We start from the raw sequence: 17440 nt of genomic DNA, 5'->3' as shown, positions 1-17440 counted from the left end.
GGCATTGATGGAGGAGGGTCACCTCACTCCTGAGGGAGTCCTAAACAAAAGAATCCTGAAATTAGATGGTCCCAGGGCTGGGGGAAGAGATTAAAGGGAGGGTTAGGAGTAGAGAAATACTGGGTACTGAGTCCATGTGCAAAAAATGACCTTCAAGGTTCTCCCCTCGCCCCCATAAGGAGGCCTCAGAAGAGGTGCCTAAAATTTATTATGAGATAAAAAGATAGGTAAAAAGCCAGTAGTCCAATTTAAATGGTACATCACCTTGTAGGGTCAAATAGATCTAATATTTAGGTAGGTAGAGGTAGGTAGAGGGAGGGAGGGAGGTAGGTAGGTAGTTGGGTATAGATACAAAGTAGAAGATATGCGAATATTATGTTAAAGTGTGGATTCTTGAGTCTTCAGTCTAACAATATTTTAACATCTGTCCTTATTTGTATCTTAGTTATTAATCCATATTTAAAATAAAATTAGATAGGAAGGAGATAAGCTAAGCATCACCCACTACAATGTATAAGAGACAGGGCAAAATTCATCTTACAGCCAGTAAATAGTTAATACAGAAAACACTGGTAAGAGGCAGAATAAATTACTTCCTGTTTCAGTCTTCTCTCTCTAAATCTGGATATGGCTAAGTTAATGATAACTCTGAATTTCACTAGAGTAGACTACAAGGCAAATACTTCAACATGTCAGCTTCCCAGGTGTGAAATCTCAAAGCTTATTCTAATAAATTAGCCTATTATAAAAATATGTTTACGGATTGCGTCCATTGTAAGCACATAGTAAGAGAATGCTAGAAAAATTCAAATCATCTAATCCACACCACTAATTATTATAACACAATTGCTGTGATGGAATTTATGATCATAGTAATACAGAATACCCCTTTTTAAAAGAAAATCCAAGGTTTGTGTGTGAACACTTTAAAAGAGTTTGTTCGGATCTCAAGAGGACGGTTGAGTTTTAAGAAAATACCAGGATTTTTTCACATATCATTATTTGAGACTAACTGGAGAGACAAGAGTAAGGAATGAGAAAGAAAGTAGTAAGAACATTACAACTGACATTTGATTAGAAACAAAACAATGGTATATGGTTAATGTAAGTAAACAGAAAAAAATATTACTTAAGTTTTCCTAACAGTCTTCTGGTGCACATCCGTTTCATAAAAAATTATTTGAATACCGACGATATCATCTACCTAAATGTAAAAGGGAGTCAATAGTCAATCTGTGATTGTTAGATTTTCAGTAGTTGGCATACTGTGATACTAATTTTCAGAGAACAGAACACATGAATATCATTAGACTTGGCTATAATTTAAAGTAATATTCAAAAAGGGTTGTGACTTTATGATATGAAATAGTCCTTGACTTTCATAATTCTTAAGCACTTTTCTTTTATCATTTTGCTGATGTATGTTCTATTTTAAAATCAGAAGGATAATGGATGTGCTTCTTAAACTGTAAATTAGGTTTTCTATCAGAGGCTTCTCAGCACCATGACAGGTGACCCGACAGTGGGCTTGCCTCCACAGCTCTCTGTCTTGGCTGCTTCTCAAGGAGAGAGGGTCAGTCTTAAGGAAAGTGTGGGAGACTGCTGAATCCCTCAGGAAACATCTTAGGACCATAATAACATTTACTGCGAGCCATAATCATTTTATGTTCTCTCTAACAGCTTAAAAGCAGAGCTCCACTTTGCTGTCACATGTATTTTTATTAATCAAGGGCATTTAAAGTTTGAATGGATATTGTAAATTTGAAGGCCTGGATACTTCTGATTTGTGTGAGACAAGTCCTAAAATTAGGAAAAATAGAGAACCTGCCAGGATCATTAATTGGTTTCATGAAATTAGAACCTGCATGCATTTTAGTGAATATTCTGTTAACTGTATTCTTAAATGTCATTAAAAAGCAAACCTGGCCCATTTAGTGTAATTATACAGATAAAATACTGCTCACACAGGATAAAGCAGTATAAATACCTAACATCAGGATATAAATCAAGGTTACACTTTGCTGTAAAATAATCTTATACTCAAATCAATAGAGTTCCCATCAGAATGAAAAGCAAAGATTGTGTTTGAAAAATGCAAAACTGATCTGCCTCTTAAATTGATTACTCACTGCTGTATACATAAAATTGATTTTGAAATCTGCTATCTTTAGCATGCAGCAAGATACGAATAGTAACTTATTCACACAATGTAAATTAGTATCCATGATGGAAAGAGCACATAGTCTGAAGTCCATAGGTATCTCTAACATATTAAGCTCAGTTATAACAAAAAAATGTATAGTTTTTAGAAGTGTTTTAAAAAAAACACTCATACGCTTATAATCTTTTAAACTGAAACTCACAAATAATATAAAGAGAAGGAATGCGAAAGCCCTCATGATTCCTACTCCTTAACATCCCCTCAGAAGGCTCTCCGATGTGGAAAGAGAATGAATGAAGTACCAGGAGATCTAGGTCCTAAGTGATCCATCAGAAATGAACTTTCTACCTTCAATTTGCAGTGTTTCCACAGAAGACAAACTATGCCTTACATCACTCCTTGGCTTTTCTCAGTGTTTTCTTGGCTACGGGTAAAACTGACTCCCCATTGTCAACTTGTTGAAATCCTTCTCATTGTTAAAGACCCCTTAGGATACCACATCTGCTAAGAAGCTTCCAGTCAGAATTAGCCTCTCTTCCTCCAAAGTTTCAGTGTCACATTGATAATGCCTTATAAATAGATTCATTCATTAATTCAACAATTATTTATTGAGAACTTACTAAATGCCAGTTAAGGTAGTAATGAATAAGACAGCAGAGTTCCCTGCCCACATAGAGCTTCTTACTAGAGGTGTCATTGTATCTTTAAAGACATTCCGAAGCAGATGAATTTAGAATCACTCAGACAGGCTTTTGAAATTTCCCTTACTGAGCTTTTTATCTTAGGCAATTCACCTAACCCTTGTGAATCAATCTCACCACTTATTAAATCCAGATATTACCATCTAATACCTGTGACTGTTATATTAAGAGTTACATAACTAGGACAGAGCTTAGCACTAATAGTGGAGTGGGGTGCAAAAATCATTCAAAAGCAAAACATACTATGATTTCTAAAGGTAATAGAGTACTTCATATTGGTGGGGAAATAAATCTCTATCCTGTTTCTTCCTATTTAAAAATAATTGTAGTGAAGAGAAAAATATTTTAAAAAAGATGCTATCAACTCATCTATATTGCTGAAGGGTAAGACTTGGCCATAAATGGCTTGGTTTAGCAGGGCAAAAAAAAATGAGTCTCTGGATATGCAGAGGTGGAACCAGGGACAAGTCAAAGTAGGGAGCTAAATGCTTCTTCTGGGGTTAAGTAAAAGAATTTGAGTTTCTAGGGACAGTGTGTGGGAGAGAAGTCCAAGCCACAGAGGAGCAGGGAGAGCAAAGGCATTCAGCCACAGGGGAGGCTGTATCTCACTTGTGGAGATGAGCCACCAGAAGGAAAGCCACAGAGGATTTCATTCCTGGATTTCCGCACCCACATCCCCAGCCCTGCGTATCCAAGCCAGCAGCAAATGCCATCAGCTCAGCTCTCCACATCTCCACTGCAGCTGCCACGTCTAAGTCCCCATCACATCTTTCCTCAAGCACTGCAAGGTCTCCCCATTTTCTGCTCTCACAGCCCCCTGGTCTGTTTTGGACACAACATCCATGGTGATCTTTTCACCAGATCACTATTCCCTTACAATCCTTCAATGGCCCATCCCATCCTGGGGAAAATGACAAAGCCAAAGCCAAAGCACAGCAAGGCCTTCCAAAGCTCTACACTTTCTAAACTCCCACTCGTTTATATTGTGTCCTACCATCTCAATTTTCTACTTGGTTCCCTCTCATCCAGCCACTCTGGCCTTCTGTGGTTCCTCATCACATCAAGCCATGACCTATCTCTACTCGCTTTGCAGGATGCTTAAACCAGTGCTTAAACTCCTTCCTTGGCCCACAAGGCTTCTGGTGCCCTGCTCCTCATCTGTCTCTTTAAGCTGTTGTCACATAACTTCCCCCGCCCCAGCTACGCTCTGACAATGTCATTCTGAGTGTTCCTCCAACATTCCACACTCACTCCTGCCTCTGAAAATGTGTCCTTGACCCTCAGTCTGCCTGCATCTCCCCTCCACTGACGGCCACAGTATGGACTGACTCATCAACAAATCATGGAGATCCCACCTTTGCTTGTGGTAGGCTTTTAGTGCTCCGTGCAGATCCCCAGGGACCCTGTGTTGGCTGACAGCTCCTGTCTGCAACCTTCTCTGGAGTGCTGCACTTGGGAAATTGGAGTGGTCTTGCTCAGAGGGGCCTGGCAGCTGTGCTCCCCACCTGGAATAGTCTGGTCAGTGACCATGATGACTGTGCAGGGTGCATAAAGAGCTCTCATGCACAAGAGCTTCACTCCTCTGCCTCTATTTGCACTTTTGGTGCAAATTCCTCAGGGGACCAGGCTGAGGTGAGACTTCCCTTGAAGCCACATCCTTGCTTAGTTTTTCTCCTTGCCTCTCCTGCTGCATTTACTCCCTTGCAGGTGACTCCTGAAAGCTCTCCCTTCACAAATTACTTGCACGAGAATTCCTGCCTTAGGTTCTACTTCTGGGCAATCAGGGCACATACATACATACATACATACACACATATTTGAAGGTTTATTTTCAAGAAAAATAGTCCAAATATTGGATCTTAAGAACAAACACTGTGTCAAAAATAAATAATATACTTGAAGCTACATTCGTAATACAGTAGGCAAAAATAATAACTCATATGTAACCATACAGTCTATTAAGTACATTTTCAGCAATTTTAGTTGTCTAAGATTCTTTAGTAGATTTATTATCACTGTATAACAATATGTCTTTTGTCCCCCAAAGTATATTTAGACCTGGTCAAAGTGGTGAGGAAAACATTAGCTAATATAACTATTAGTAAATCTGGAAGGGTAATCCCTAAGAAAATAAAATTATGGAGTAAGTGCATTATAAAGTTTGTTTAAATGAATGATACTTACAGGGGCACCTGGGTGGCACAGTCGGTTGAGCATCCAACTTTGGCTCAGGTCATGACTTCACGGTCCGCAGTCTGTGGGGTTGAGCCCCGCGTCGGGCTCTGGGCTGACTGCTCAGAGCCTGGAGCCTGCTTCAGATTCTGTGCCTCCCTCTCCCTGCCCCTCCCCTGCTCGCTCTCTCTCTCTCTCTCTCTCAAAATAATAAATAAACATTTAAAAAAATTAACTGAATGATATCTACCATTTCTCTTCCTATGTTTCAGGTCAATCCTACTCTGAGGGGTACTACATGTGGATTCACAGCTTTAATTTCTGTATATTTTCTCACTGACCAAGAATATTCTCAGAAACATAACATTCTGTGAAAATTCTCATGGCTCTCATAATTTAGAAACCATAGCTACATCAGGTGTCAAAATCTGAAGCTAATATCTATGCTCACGAAAACACAATGATTAAAATGGTAGGGCATGTCCATACCCTAACAAAAAGTGACTAACAAAAGTATTCTTACTCCTAGTAACAATAAACAATTTATTGTTTTACTCAATGAAATCTGGTCTTAGAAATTTATAAATAAGATCAATTGTAATCAGTGGAAATCACCTGAGCATTTCTGTATTCTAGGGAGCTATTCATCCTTATTCAATGAATGTTCCTCTATGCACTTTATCCATATAGGTAATAAAGGAAATTCCATGTAAATTTATGAAGTAGTCCAAGTTTTATTCAATGGCTAGAAACACAAAGCCTTTTATTTTAACACCAAAAAGAGAAGAGCTTTCCTAAAGCTTAGAATTTTTCTTTTTTTTTAATTTTTTTTTTTTTTCAACGTTTTTTATTTATTTTTGGGACAGAGAGAGACAGAGCATGAACGGGGAAGGGGCAGAGAGAGAGGGAGACACAGAATCGGAAACAGGCTCCAGGCTCCGAGCCATCAACCCAGAGCCTGACGCGGGGCTCGAACTCACGGACCGCGAGATCGTGACCTGGTTGAAGTCGGACGCTTAACCGACTGCGCCACCCAGGCGCCCCAAGCTTAGAATTTTTCTATATGTCGGGTCAAAAGCATTGTTATCTTTTGAGTGAAAGATATATAAATACTATTCATGTTTAAAAATTTATACTATTTTCATTTTTAGAAAATTATTGAAAATATTTTTGTGAATTTTATAAATGATCATTTTTATTTGTTTAAGGCTAAAAATAGCTTATTATCAAGTAATGGTATATATATCTATCTTAATAAAATTAGCAAACATGTTTAATAGGCAGTGGTCTTAGTGTTCTGAATGTCTTAGCTTATTTTGTCCTCATATCCTTATAAGGTACAAAGTTTTATTATCATCTTTTATAGGTGAAAAAAAAAAAACAGGGAGAGAGAGAAATAGCAATTAACATACATGATAGCTAGGATTTCCAAGCCAGTCAGTTTGGTTCTGCCGTCTGTGTTCTTAAAATGATTGTAGTATAGTGCATATGCCTGTCTACAATTATCTATGTGTCTATACAAAGTATCATCAGTAATGAACTAAGTAGTCATGAGAAAATTAGTTCTGAGCTAAAACTGAGCAACTCAAGATCAGATAGAAATTGATTTTAAAATCCTACACACCAGCTGAAAATATGCTATAGTCAAGAGAAAAGACATGAACTTAACATGTTTATGAATATTTAGTCATGCACAAGTATCAACTGTTTGCAGATCACAGGAATCTAGAGCTGGAAGAGGCTTTAAAAATAATACATTTTAAATGCCTAATTTTACAAAGAAGGTACAAGATCAAGGAAAACAATGATTTGCAAAACAGTACACAGCTATTTATGAGAAAGCTAAAAATAAAACTAGAATACTCTGTGGGTGCCTGGCTGGCTGAGTGCCTGACTCTTGAATTTGGCTCAGGTCATGATCCCAGGGTTGTGGGATTGAACCTTGCTTTGCACTGAGTGCAAAGCCTGCTTAAGATAATCTCTTTCTCCCTCTGCCCCTCTACCCCACATATTCTCTCTCTCTCTCCAAACAAAACAAAACAAAACAAAACAAAACAAAACAAAACAAAATGAGAGTACATTGACGACAAAGCCACTATATCTTTCTGTTTCATTTATACATAGCAAACATGTCATAATTACATATTGAATTATATGTTTGAACTATATGGTTTTTAATGTTCAAATGCCAGGTTGTTTTTTTTTTTTAATTTTCACAATATACAGGTATATACAAAAAGGATAGTGTGACATGGAAAATAATAGGTCTGTACCATTTGTGAACACAAATATAAAATTTGAACACAAAATATTAGCAAACCAATTGATCATCTCAATAGATATAAACTTACAAAATCAACACGTAAGATAGAAACTTTAGGTATATTGGAAATAGAAGAACATTGCATTAATCTTATAAAAGGCATCTAAAGTAAAAGTATAACAAATATTGTTCTTTATGATGAATTATTAACATCTCTTCTGTGGGATCAAGAAGAAGGCAAGGATTCCCACTATTATTTATCTATTCAACAATGAAGCAGGAGACCAACCCTACTCAGTAAGACAAGAAAAAAATGTTATATGGACTGGAAAAGAAGATACAAAATTTTCATTCACATATGATATCATTAGGTATGCCAAAGGTCCAAAAAGTCAACATGTGCATTATTAAAATTAATAGGCAAATTTCACAAGTTTCCTATATTAAAAAATAATTTTGTACATAAAAAATCAGAAAAAAAATCTCAAGAACCAGACCATATGCATTAGCACAAAAATGTATGAATAAATAAATATCAGGAATTATATGCAAGACCCTTATAGAGAATATTATAAAACTTTATAGAGAGAAATTAATGGAGACCTCAATAATTATAGTGATACACCATGTTCGTGGTTTAGAAGGTTCAATATAATAAAGATGTTAAGTCTCTCCATTGACAGATACATATCACTGCAATCTCAATAAAAATGCAACTCCTTTTTGGTAACTTGGAAAATTTTATATGGGAATTTAAAGTTTATATGGAAATGAAAAGGGATAAAACTATCTAAGTTACTCCTGAAGAAGGTTTTGGAGGACTTACTCCTCCAGGTAGCAACATATCATGTAAAGTTACAAAAGACAGTAAAACAGAAGAGTGAGTCCAGAAACATATACAAATACTTAATCTGTGATAAAGACCATACTGTGAAGCCATGGGGAAATGGTGGTATTTTCAAAACACAGTGCCTGCTCAATCAGATACCCAAACCGACAAAATGAAACTTGATCCTACCTCACGGTTTACTCGAAAATGAATTCCAGGTGGACTGTAGATCTAAATGTAAAAAGGGTATTTTTAAAGTTTATTTATTTATTTATTTCCCCCAATGAGTCTGAGAAGGGCAGAGAGAGAGGGAGAGAAAGAGAATCTCAAGCAGGCTCTGCACTGTCAGCACAGAGCCTGATGTGGGGCTGGAACTCACCAACTGTAAGATCATGACCTCAGCGGAAATTAAGAGTCAGATGCTTAACTGACTGACCCACCCAGGTGCCCCAAAAGGGTATTTTCATAGCCTCAGGATAGGGAATAACTCCTTAATCAATACAAAAAGGTACTAATCCTGAAGGAAAAGGTTGATAAATTTGACAACATTAAAATTAATAAGTTCTGTTTATCAGAAGACTCTACTAATTGAGTGAAAAGCCACAGAAGGAGAAGAGATATTTACAAAACATATAGCCAATAAAAGATGTGACGATCTATAGTATATAAAGAGTGCTCACAAGTCAATAACAAAAAACAGAAACAACAACAACAACAAAAGGCAACTAATAGAAAAATGGGCAAGCAAGTACATGGGCACTTTACAAAGTGGCCAATAGACAAATGAAGAGTTGCTTAACCTGATTATAATGAGAAAAAGGCAAAATAAAACCATAATATCATACTATACAACCCTCAGATTTGCTCAAATTAAGAAGGCTGACAATAATGAATGCATACATACATATGTGCTTAAAATGCAAAAAATATCTCTGTAAAACAGATAGATACATGGCTGTCTCCATAAAGGAGAAATGGATTGAAACATTTTTAAGTGTATGCCCTTCTGACTTTTAAATGATTATTGCATGTTCAAAATAACAAAAAGTATGCAGTATAGTACATATATCTAGACAAATGCTGCCCCCCCCACTTATCAACAAATCCAATATGTCAAAACAATTTTAACTATGCATCAGGGTATACAGTATATGAAAATTGCAATATATGTATATATATACATATATATATATATATTTTTTCACCTATGTTGCATTTCTTAGAAAAAAACACAAGAACTCACTGCTAAAGATTCAGTCTCACAATGCATGCAAATGCTCAATGATTTCAGACTTCTTTCTGAAGTATATGGTGGAACAAAGTACCCAAGACTAGCATCCCAATCTCAACAATACATGAAGTAGGTAAATACATCATTTAGACTATGTCACACATGTTATATATTTTAATATTTTTCTCGTAAGGCATATTTCCTTGTTCATTGTCTGGAACTATTTATAAAAACAGAACTAAAGTACCATATTCTGTGCATCCCTGACACTCCAGAGCTGCATTCAGTTGCGTTCAACATGGGGCTTATTGTACAAAGATGTACATCCTGTTAACCTTCTGTAGTTGGTTGGTGTCTCTTTTGCAACCCTTGGTTTCTTAATATTTATGAGGGATTGGGAATGTTTTATTTTAAACTTTGGAAGTTACAGATAATTCTTTTTGTATTTGTTCTTGTTGGAATCAGGGAAACAATGGAAGTCCCCAGAATAGTTGCTGGCATTAATGGAAATTTGTACCACTGGAATCCGTGCTCTCATCCCCCCTAATCCCAGCATTCCTACTGCTGAGCCCATTTTGTAGCTCCTTCTTTTGATTTTCCTCCTCATTCCCTTTGGCCAATCTTGTCTCAAAGACAAACTTTTAAAGACAAGCAGAGTTTATCTTTGCTTTCACGTGGTAAAATGCATAATATTGCTTGTGTGTGTGTGTGTGTGTGTGTGTGTGTGTGTGTGTGTGAAACAGACCTTCACTTCTTGGTCTTTATTACAAGATGCTAAAAATTCTTTCTTCAACTGATTTTTTTGCATTTATTTTATGTCTTCATGATCAGCAGTTAAAATGGTTCAGATGATTGGCTTCTAGATAAATAGTATTTTACTGTGCTTCATGTTTTCTCCTATGAGGTGCCTTGTAAGTATGAATAAAATGGAAACTGATTTCATTTTGTGTGACAAAAAAAGTTCAATGTGGAAACAAATTAAATATGTAACAAAGGTAGTTGTTACAAAAATCAATCTAGAGGAGGGGCGCCTGGGTGGCGCAGTCGGTTAAGCGTCCGACTTCAGCCAGGTCTCGCGGTCCGTGAGTTCGAGCCCCGCGTCGGGCTCTGGGCTGATGGCTCGGAGCCTGGAGCCTGTTTCCGATTCTGTGTCTCCCTCTCTCTCTGCCCCTCCCCCGTTCATGCTCTGTCTCTCTCTGTCCCAAAAATAAATAAAAAACGTTGAAAAAAAAATCAATCTAGAGGATTAATACTGACCACAAAGCAGTATTCTGAAAAGAAGCATTTTAGGGTTGGAGTGTGAACATTTTATCAATGTACTGTTCAGGCTGATAGGCATTTAGCATGGCAGACAATTATGATAACAGTACTTGTGCATTTTGTCTTCAACGAGCAACACACTTTTCCAGTTTCCACAGCAACCCAATCAATCTCTGATTACAAATGCAAGCAGAGCAATTTAGGTCCAGACTAGGGAAAATGAAGAGTATATCTGTAGATTTAGAGAAAATTTGAAATTAGCCTATATCACTGATCTGAGAGACTCTATTTGATAGTCACAATTAAGATAAAGACTAAAAACTTAAAAGAAAAATTTCTAACCGAAGGTAAACCACATTTTATAGAAAACTTTTTTTTAACTATGTTTTGCAAGGATACAAAAGATTTCAGGATTGCTGCTGGATGAATAAATAGTATCATTTAATTATAGCAGCTGAACTGAATTGAAGAAACAAGTGACATTTACACCCCAGTGTCTAAATGACTAATGGGAACATGGATTATCTCCATAATCTCTACGTGTTCGGATTAATGCATTTAGTTGCCAAAATGCAATCTAAAATACTTAGACATGAAATTTTCCTTCTCAGATGTTTATTATTTACTTAAAACATAAGTATCATTCTCATTAAGCATCATGGAAAACAGAAATACCTACATGGTTAGATGTAACACTATTTTAAGTGCTTCCTTCAAAAGTAAAAAAAAAAAAAATCATTTAAAAAACTGCTTGAATCATACGTATCACCCTAAATAACATGAAGTGTTTGGCTTGAAAACACGTTTCACCAGTCTAACAACTTCAGGAGAAGCATTTTTCCTTATTGAATTAAGTACATTTGTAAAACAAGGTAAAGGCCAATGAAGTGATTAGGCAAAATGGAAACAGTGCCTTAGTGAGTCGTAAGCATTAATGTGCCTTCCTGAGCACATAACTCACTACCGCAAGGGGCTAACGCATCAAGGAGATTAGAATCCTATAAAACCCTTAAAGGTCTGGTTTATAGGACAGGCCAATTACATGTTAGCAGATTTGTGAAAAATATAAAACCACTGTCTCATGAGCACTTACTACATTTGACTTCCATGTTGCTGAACATGCGCCTATGAGTCACTGTAATATTTCATTTAATCTCCATGAAGACCTTTTGAAGTTGTACTTTTTCCATCTGCTGATGATGCATTTGAGGCTTTGCAAGTTTAAACCCAATGGTATACACTGGCAAGGACTATACGAAGATAACAATGTCAATTGACCAACCATCTATAGCATTCAACATATAAGGTGCATTACAGGCACCATATGAAAGATTTTCCAAAACTTTTACTCCATTTTTTGAAGACAGATAATCTAGTTACAAATGGCCAGACTAGCTTTCCAAAAACAAGACTGCATTATCATGTACTCAGGTCAACTCATTTGATCACCAGAAAAGATCTGTTGATTTGTTTTTTAAGCCCTGGGAATACATACACAGTCTACCTTATGATACTAGAATAATTTTAACGAGTAAAGTGATAGTGCGAATGTCAGAGAAATAATTTTTCTAAATGCTATAAAAATTTTTATTGGTTCATTATTCTAGTTTAATGTACTATTGCTCAAATTTTCAAAATTCACAGACTAAATTGCATACATGCATTTGGGTCAACATGAAAGCTAGCTCCTGGCCCTAGGCTGAAATAAATTTATGGTTCCTTATAAAATGTGAAGGATTCCTAAGATACCTCTGAAAGAAAATAAATGAAGGCAACATAAAATCGAGTTTTATGGACAAGAAACAAATAAATCTCAACAAATGAAGCAAAATGTTAAAGTACTAACTAGCACAGTTTTTAATAAGAAATTCTAAACATTAATATACGGTGTGTAGCCTACAATGGAAAAAATGAATGCGGACATAAATATATTTAATGGAGAAAATTATGCTGTTTTCATAATCTAATCAGTAATACTTCAATTACGCTCATATAATAACTGTATATTTAATACCATATAAAATCAATGATGGATGTTTTCAGATTACAGTAATGGTGCTGTACACAGTGATAGTTTATACTTATTAAAATAAGAACAATGATTTTTTTTCTTTTATTCTAATGTATTATAGGCATATGAGATCAACCCACATGTAACAAACAGGCTTATACATATTCTGAGATCTTTTGAATATATCAGAGATGACGAGGATGAACTTGTCATTGCCATTAATAACTTCGAACCAGCTGGGGGTAGAGCTGACATGATGGGGCTTTAATTCTCTCAGCCTCTTCCCAGTTGTTGCAACTAGCCCAACTCTTAGGTATTTAACCAAGAGAGATAAACTTAAAATCCATACACAGACTTGTATATCAATGTTCATAGCAGCCGTTTTTAACAGCCACAAACTGGAAACAACCTTTATAAATGTCCACCAACAGTGAATGGTCAAACACACATGCTACATTCATACAAGTAGATTATTTCTAGCAATAAAAACGGAATGAAGTATCGACAGAAGCAACAACAGGGATGTATCTCAAAATAATTATGCGGAGTGAAAGAAAAAACAGGAAAAAATGGAATACGGTCTGTGTAATTCCATTTATATAAAAATCTAGAAAATGCAAACTCATCTTTAGCGATGGAAAGCAGGTCACTGGTTGACTAGAGAGAAGGGAAGAAGTGTGAGAGGGATTATAAAGAGGCACAAAGAAATGTGGAAACATCGCATATGTTCATTATTTTGATTGTTGTGATGGCTTTACAGCTGTATGTGTATGTCGAAACTTATCTAGTTCTATACTTTAATATAAGTAGTTCACTGTTGGTACCTCAGTGAAGCTCATTAAAAAAAAATAGTAATAGAAGCATATGATTTACAGATTAAAATAAGAAATAGTTACAAGTGGTACAACTGAAAGAATGTGGGTTTAGGGGGTGGGGAACAGGCACAGGATGGATTCTGATAAGCCTGATAAGCCAGTCTCTACAACTTCATCTATTAACCTGTGCACTTATCACACTGACACTTTGAAAAGCCATAGACAGTAGAAAGGAGGTGATACGGCTCTTCCACGATAAACTGCATATACGTTCTGAGTTCATTTTCCAATATTTTAATAAATTACAGCAGCTTTGCTCCAATCCATTTTCTTTAAAGACAAATATCACTTATTTGTGGGTGACTGAACAGGGACACAGGTGGGATCTATTACAAAATAGAGTAACGTTAACAAGTTGAACTAATTATTTTACAGAACAGTCAGTTAAAACAAGTCCAACTTGTCAACAGAAGCCTGGCAGTAGATAATAATTTATTAGGCTATTTAACATCCTCTCTCCAGAATGCTCCCCACCCTTCCCAGAGGGTGATATTAGCCTGTGCTTCTCCTAAGAGGAGACTAAGGGTTTTAAATATCTTTTTGGCTAACGATCAGCCTTCTATGTCCCTCCAAGCCCCTGCCTCTTGTTACCAATCTTTTTGACTGGAACTCGGTTCACTTTGGGACCATAGGTTTAGATTCAAGTGTTTGCCTCTACTGTGTCTCAGGTCTCTTACCTCAAGCCTTACCCGGCTCAGTCTGGTTGATTTTGTGTTTGCCAGCATTAGCTCTGGATAAACCTGGTGTTTGTACTATGTAAGTCATTGGAAGTATTTCAGTCTTATCAAATAGGCCCCATACACTGGTGGTGATTCATTCTTTGAGATCCTCCTAATCTAAAACACGGTTCCTACGGTTCTTATCCTAGTATCAAATGTTCACAAGTTTTAAATCAATCCAATTATCTTTGACTTACATAAATAGAAGGATAAATGTTATATACAGAAGGATCTTCCATTCCCTAAGGAAGTTCTTAATCAATCACCTATACTTTTTTCGATGTGATGAATTGAAAGAAATGTATAATGGGTGTAGATGGACACTCATGGTTGAATGAATTACTTTTAAAAATAAGTCAGAATTGGGGCGCCTGGGTGGCGCAGTCGGTTAAGCGTCCGACTTCAGCCAGGTCACGATCTCGCGTTCCGTGAGTTCGAGCCCCGCGTCAGGCTCTGGGCTGATGGCTCGGAGCCTGGAGCCTGCTTCCGATTCTGTGTCTCCCTCTCTCTCTGCCCCTCCCCCGTTCATGCTCTGTCTCTCTCTGTCCCAAAAATAAATAAAAAACGTTGAAAAAAAAATTAAAAAAAAAATAAGTCAGAATTAAACAATCAAGAAATACAACGGAGCATCTCCAATGTCTAGAACACTGGGCAGAGTTGAGGGGCACAGGGACAAAGAATTATATGACATTGGTCATTTATACTTCACCTTTATATTATAAAAGCTATATTTGATGAACTTGTAAAATATTTTCATTATTTACTCCTAATAGTGACAGAAGATAATTTTGATTATGTAAATCACCATGAATGTGTGTATAATCTAGTGTATTCATGAGTAAATAAAATGTATCATTTATTCATGAAATTTCATAGGAACATAAAGCATACACAAAGGCATGCCTCATTATTACTTAAAATTACTAGTATTTATTTCATACAATTGTTTCAATAATCATTATATAAATTCTAAAACATATTTAAATATAATTCTTTAAATCAAAACTTTTTTATGGTCATGTGAAAGCATTTAAGTATGTCATCTGCTTCATCTCGAAATAAAGTTATAATTTTATCATGTAAAATAACTGTTTTTAATACGAATCACAGTAGATTTGCTAAAGGATTTACTGTTTGTCTCAGGGAGTTTTATTCATAGCTACTTTAATTTAGGATAGATAATCTGTGAAATATATTTCTCCATGGATTCTTATCTAAGTAAAACCCAGAAAAAGAAGGTAGTTACCCATGCTTTATCTTTTACTCATTATTTTATTTGGAATTTTTTATATTTTTTCTAGTCTTACTTTCTCTAACCTATGGTACATTGGTGACTTTGACTTGGATTGGTTTTGGAGGATAATTCCAAAGTATAAATTATTATTGATATAGCACAATTACTCTTTATAATGTAATAAATTCACATGCTTTTTCCTAAATGGCAGTGACTTTAGTAAATAATACAATTCATAGATAGTGATATCTTAATTTTTTTTTTTAGTCTATGACTCTTACATGTATATGGGAATCTTAAAAATAATCTCTATGTGAACATAACACTTCTTCTCTACCACAGACGAACAGAATTACCTTACAGATGCTTTAGAGTTTCAATTTTTGGGTGCTAAATATTAAATCTAAACTCCTCTTGCCTTATTTTTTAGCTCTTACAAAATCAGTGGTCACTCTATGTATTATACCTTGGCGTGCTTCTCACCAAGACTAGATCACTGTCTGATCAATGATGTGTCTGCACAACCCCCCAAAGTGGCAGATGAATTTTTTTTAAGAGAGAGAGAGTGCAAGAGAGCAAGAAATTGTGTGGAAGGGGCAGAGAGGGAGAGCAAGAGAATCCTGAGCAGGCTCCACATGGTCAGCACAGAGCCCTACAAAGGGCTCAAACTCACAAACCCTGAGATCATGAACTGAGCCAAAGTTGGATGCTTAACCAACTGAGCCACCCAGGTGCCCCTTTAAGTCAGTTCTTAATAAACAGAAGCAAAATCAATAGGTATTCCTGAATTCTCTTTCAAAAATTTCATTTTAAGGGCATGGAATATGAAATATAAGCATTGAAAATATAAATATGTCTTTTTCTAGAAAATAAAATAATTGAACTACCACAGACAGGTTCTAGAATTCTGGGTCCTATAAGTAAGTTTGAGTAAAGATTATTAGCTATCATTAGGCCATTTTCAGAACTCCTAAAACAGGAATTTGATATGTCCCCTGATAAGGTTAAAGAGAAGAAAAAGACTACATCACGATGTAATCTTCCCACTGTTTTGTAGTTCTTGTTTGTAACTTGTATTCTTTTGCATTTTTCTCCTTACTTATAAAAATCACAAGAGCCATGAATATTTAATAAGTAGATTTTTAGCAATTAGTTGTGTTTTTATTTTACTTTATTTTTAAAAATGTTTTATTTATTCTTGAGAGAGAGAGAGACAGAGAGAGACAGAGCATGAGTGAGGGAGGGGCAGATAGAGAGAGGGACACAGAATCTGAAGCAGACTCCAGGCTCTGAGCTGTCAACATAGAGCCCGACACGGGGCTTGAATTCACAAGCTGTGAGATTATGACCTGAGCCAAAGTCAGATGCTCAACCGACTGAGCCACCCAGGTGCCCCAATTAGTTGTGTTTTTAAATCTTCCATTTAGATAAACTAGGAGAAATTACTGTTTTATGGACTATTAAATATGGATATAGAAAAAAGACTAGAGGAAATGCCAAACCTTATCTGCCTACTCCAGATTTGCTTAAGAGAGAGTTAATCACTATTATTCATGATTATTAAATAGTAAAAAATATCTTTACACAGATGGTTTCTGTAATAATTTGCAACTAAAATAAGTTATCTGCAATTAACAATCCAGAATAGCTATGGACAAAAAAAAAAAAAAAGGCTATTTTCAAATTTGCAAAGAACATTTCTAGAAAATGATCCTACTCTAGACCAAAAAGATAATTTTAATAAATTCTAAGCAACTAAAACTATAGAAACCAAATTACATAGCCATCAAGCAACAAACTTACTAATAAAAAAAAAATCATTATCAAAACATGATCATAAAGCCCCTACCAATGGGAAAAAAAAAGAATTCCTTAGAAATAACAATCATATGAAAGTAAAAACAAAATACAATTACATACCTTTTAATAATAAGAACAATAATGTCTATTAAAAATAAAGGTATTGGGGCACCTGGGTGGCTCA

At 35.8% G+C, this 17440-nt stretch overlaps 1 protein-coding gene across 1 annotated transcript in view; it reads right to left on the bottom strand.

Annotated features, from left to right (window-relative positions):
* Positions 1-17440, bottom strand: part of PACRG (parkin coregulated) — a 511166-nt gene that overhangs the window by 478359 nt on the left and 15367 nt on the right. The gene's annotated exons all lie outside the window — the stretch shown is intronic.

The sequence above is a fragment of the Neofelis nebulosa genome, chromosome 6 (genome assembly GCF_028018385.1).
Source record: "Neofelis nebulosa isolate mNeoNeb1 chromosome 6, mNeoNeb1.pri, whole genome shotgun sequence".
Taxonomy (NCBI): Eukaryota; Metazoa; Chordata; class Mammalia; order Carnivora; family Felidae; genus Neofelis; species Neofelis nebulosa.
Note: the sequence above shows the minus strand (reverse complement) of the source record. Positions and strands in the feature narration are given on the sequence as shown.